We start from the raw sequence: 5147 nt of genomic DNA, 5'->3' as shown, positions 1-5147 counted from the left end.
TGTTTCTCTCTCATTGATGTTTCTAACTCTCTATCCCTCTCCCTTCCTCTCTCTAAAAAATCAATAAAATATATTTTTTTAAAAAATCAATAAAATATATTTTAAAAAATTTTTAATCAATAACTGATAGAAACTGTACCAATTTTAATTGAATTTTTCAAACCATAACAAACTACACACACAGCACACCAAAGTTCCTAACATTTCTGAGCCTTAGACTCCCTTTTCTAAAACCATAAATGTATAACTATGCTTCTAGTACCCATTGACTGACAAGAGATACAAAACCATGTAAGTCCATGGAATCTGTGCCGTAGAACCCTGTGAGATGGAAACTCAAAGAGCCAAGCTGTCACGATTTGGGGGGGGCAGGCCTTCTCTGCCTGACACAGAAGAGCCAGGCACCTGCTATTCGCTCCTGCTCTGAAGGAAGCTGGCAGCCAGCGGGAGCATGGGAAACCAGGTAGAGGCACGGTCCCTGTTCCAGGAGGGGCCTGCCCAGGAGAACGACAGGGGCTGTCCCAGCAGATGCGTCCCTGGAACTAAGCCCTCGGTGCCATCAGGGAAAAGAGCGCAGGAGTTGAAGCTGCCTTGGGGACAAGAAGCCTTACTCAAGCTTCTAGGTCAAGTCTTCAGAACATGGCATCACCATCTTGCTCAAGATACAGGTCTAAAAATAAACTAACGTTCCCTCCCTTCTCGGTCAGTATGACAACACTTTATGATCAATGCATGACCCTCCCATCCCTCACCCCTCAGCACTTGGTACAGCACAGGGACATTCGTTCTCAAGCACGCCTGTGATATCTGCTTGTTAACTCTGCAGCCAACACCATGTCAGTGCCCAGCGACCGCTGGGCCCGTGGCAGGCCTGAAACCGGGTAACCACCATGGACCCGCAGCGTGACTTCCACTTTGCAGGCTCCAACCTCCAACACAAACTTCCTTTCCAGAACTCTTATAAAGGGGAAGATGAACAGCAAAGAAACCATCAACAAAATGAAAAGGTAGCCTACCAAAAGGAAGGAGATATTTATAAATCACATATCTGATAAGGGGTCAATATCCGAAATACGTAAAGAACTCATACAATTCAATGGCAGAAACAAACAAACAATCCAATAAAAGACATGGGCAGATGATCTAAAGACATTTTCCCAGAGAGGGCATACTGATGGCCAATTGGTACATGAAAGATGCTCAACACCACAAATTATCAGGGAAATGCAACTCAAAACTGAGGCAGGATAGTAAGAAGCTAGAAAAATTCCTTGGCAAGTAGAATGGGGAAACTGAGACAGTTAGCTGAACAAACAAGCCAAGCAATTCACAGCAGATACAGAAGATCACCAGGGTTAAAAGCCCCTCGTGCCTAGCTAGGGACAAAACTAGCCCCCAGACCTCCCCCTGCAGGATGGCATTTCCTCCCCTAACATATCCCTGGTCATACGGTTTAGACTCCCTGACCTTTCCTCCACAGAGATAGCATCTAGGCCTCAGTTGTACATCAGCTCCAGGGGAAGAAAAGCAGCCAAACCAGGGGGGTGACACCTGGACCAGCTGCAATGACTAAGGACTCCCTGCCCTGACACTGACCAATCAGTGGGGGCCACGACCCCGAAGGAGCTCACCTAGAAAACTGGTATTCTACTGAGATCCTCCAGTAAGACTCCCCCTAAGCTCCCAGCCTCTAAAAACCCTCAAAACAAAAGTGCCAGGCACACACTCCCTCCCTGGCTCTGAGCCTTTCCCTTCCCCTTCTTCCCAGACAGGCAAGCATCTCCTAAATAGGTCCCCAGGAGACTTGCAACCAGAGCAGCAATGATTGTGGCAGCTCCTCCCAGGCTAACCCCCTGAACCTGTCCCCAAGGCCCCCTTTTCTCTGACTTTGCAGGAAGCTGACAGCAGCCCCACCTCAGCTCATCTCTTTCCCATAACCTTCCCAAGGGGCCAAAGCAGCCCTACCTAGTCCCTCTCCTCTTGCTTCTCTGTCCTAGGCCCGCCCTTGTTTCTCTGTCCCCAGCTTTAATAAACATACTCCAAAAGTCACCTGGACTCATGTTATGAAATCTTTCCTGCACATCAAGAACCCACACACTACAGGCCGCCTGAGGAAGACTGGCTCCTGGCCCTAGGCCCGTCCCCTTTCCGGTGACAAAACCACAATGACATATCACACCTAGAGAATGGCTATCATCAAAAAGACGAGATAACAAGTGTGGTGAGGAAGTAGAGAAAAGGGAACCCTTGTGCACTGCTGATGGGAATGCAGACTGGTGCAGCCACTACTTAAAACAGCATAGAGGTTCCTCAAAAATTAAAAACTGAACTACCATAGATCCAGCAATCTCACTTTTGGGTATCTATCCAAACTCATAGCTATAGAACACAGATTGTAAATGCCTAAAGCAGGGGGGTGGGGGGAGGGAGGTGTTAGGCAAAATGGGTAAAGACAGTTAAAAGGCACAAACTTCCAATTACAAAATAAATAAGTCCTGGGATGTTTGTTGTTGTTGTTTTTTTTTTTTACAAACCCTTGCGTCGAGGGCTGACTTTCAATAGATCGCAGCGAGGGAGCTGCTCTGCTGCCCTCCAGGACCTTGGAATGGTGAGGAGAGCCCTTCGTCCTGGCAAACGGGGTGTGGCTGGAAAGGGGGCCGCCCCCCCGCCCTTCACACAACGCACGTTTGTGGGGAACCTGGTGCTAGATAGACCATTCATAGACAACCTGCTTCTGCTCACAGAAAAGGAACAGCACGTCCCGCAGGTGCAGGTAACAGACTAGACCGCAGGAGGCCTTCTCACTCACCTTCCGTGAGTCAGCAAAGGGCTATTTTCAAAGAATTCCTCTCCGCTGCAATTCCCTCCCCCTGAGTTGTTTTAAAAGACAAAGAATGAACACCCAGTAGTCTCACTGAGGGAATCTTAGGGGTCCAACTACTTCCTCTGATATCAACAGTTCCACAGTTTAATGAGGTGTGAAAATGTAAGAGAAAATGACACAGACCGGAAAGGTGGGTCCAGGAATATAAAGTCATTTGAACAACAGCAGCTTTGCGATGACACAGAGCTTTGTGTTAAAGACAAAGACCATTTTTGTCTCTTGCTCTGGAACTGGCTGCCAGCAGTTCTGACAACCCTGACTACAGCCCAGGCTGTGAGAGGACATGGCCTGAACATCACTTGGAAACATAAAATTAACACAGCCATCTTCTGCTTTTCCTTCCTCGCCCAAATCTCCGCCTCAAAATCACTTCTTACCCCAATCTCAAAAGCACATTTTTAGTTCAAAAATAAAACCCTGAGTTATGCTGGAGACTACTTATAAACCAATGTCAAAGGACTCCCAATGTCCACAGAGAGTAGACTTATCATGGGTGATTTTTACCTATTTCATCAGTGAGAAAACTAAATGTCCCTCCACTGAGTCACGTAGTGAAGAACAAACTATGTGAGCTTGGTCAAGTTCCTGGGCCACAGATATGGGTCAGATTCTATCACAACTCATTCCAAAGAATTGAAAGAGGAGTTGTAACAGAATTTGACCAATATTCCTTTTTACATTCTTTCGACGGTACTAAAATATTACATATGTTTAGAGTTATAATTATAATGTTATTATACTTAATAACATTGCTGGATATAAACTAGCAGTTGAAAAAATGTTGCTTTATGTAAAAATTCATTGCAATGAGATCTGATTCTTTACTCCCAGGCCTATTGATTAGTCTCTTAAAATTTAGATGAGGACAAACCACAGTTAATTTAAGTTTCAGCTAACATGATGGCAGGTTGACCACCACAAGCCTTCTGGAAATCCAGGCAAACTAAAGTTGGAGTAACTACCACCTTTGTTTCAAAGCCCCTCGCCGGTCCTCTGAACTGCTTTTCCTTCTCCACATTCCTTGTGATCATTTACCCTGCACTGCCCCGTGTATGGTACTTATGTGTTTACTGTACGGCATCACAACTCCTTGTTGGTACTGGGGAGTAACAATGACTTGAAATGCCTTGTTTCTCTCATTAGATTGCATCTTCTTTCCTTGCCACTCATGTGCTCAACACAGCATTCATCCAATGACTCAGACCTCCTACACCCTGTTCACCACGGTGGCCAAGCTTTTATCTTTCCACTGAGCCAATCCTACAATGCATCTTCCTCCATGAAACCTCCACAGACAATGAAAACAAGCAAAAGCAAATCCCCATTGTTCCCTTCCTATGTAATAACAACATTTAGTTCAATGCTCACATAATCCTTTGTGTAAACAACTCACTGAATCTATTTTATCTATTACTTCAATGTTTCTTTCTCCTACTGCTGATTGAACCTCATTAGAAGCATGCCTAGAGCAGTGTATTCACCGTGTGGGGGAAATTCCCTCTTACACTAGAACAGTGGTCGGCGAACTGCGGCTCGCGAGCCACATGTGGCTCTTTGGCCCCTTGAGTGTGGCTCTTCCTAAGCCAGTGATGGCGAACCTTTTGAGCTCGGCGTGTCAGCATTTTGAAAAACCCTAAGTTAACTCTGGTGCCGTGTCACATATAGAAATCCTATCTAATAAAAGAGAAACATGGTAATTAGCCGTACCTCCACTACCCTTCCCATTGGCTAATCAGGGCGATATGCAAATTAACTGCCAGCCAAGATGGCGGCCAGCAGCCAGGCAGCTTGAAGCGAACATGAGGCTTGCTTGCTTCAGTGACGGAGGAAGCCAACGTTCCCCGCCTTCCACTGCCGGCCTCTGAGCTTGCAGTTTGAAACATTGTTACAAATATAGAAGCTAAACAAAACCCCAGAATCCTGCTTTCAGCCAGCCGGGATCTCAGAGCTGGAGTTGAAACAGTGTTTCGATTATAGAACCCAAACAAACCAGATACCTGCTTTCAGCAGCGGAGGTCTAAGAGCTGGAGCCAAGCCTCAGAGCTAAAGCTGGCCCAGAATAAAAAGAAAAAAAGGAGCGGTTGGGAGCTTCAGTCACCCGCCAGCCTGAAAACGGCCCTAAGCCCCTCACCCAGACTGGCCAGGCACCCCAGTGGGGACCCCCACCCTGAAGGGTGTGTGACCAGCTGCAAACAACCATCATCCCCTCATCCAGGCTGGCCAGGCACCCCAGTGGGGACCCCCACCCTGATCCAGGACACCC

Source organism: Myotis brandtii, unplaced genomic scaffold, assembly GCF_000412655.1.
Source record: "Myotis brandtii unplaced genomic scaffold, ASM41265v1 scaffold94, whole genome shotgun sequence".
NCBI classification, from domain to species: domain Eukaryota; kingdom Metazoa; phylum Chordata; class Mammalia; order Chiroptera; family Vespertilionidae; genus Myotis; species Myotis brandtii.
Note: the sequence above shows the minus strand (reverse complement) of the source record.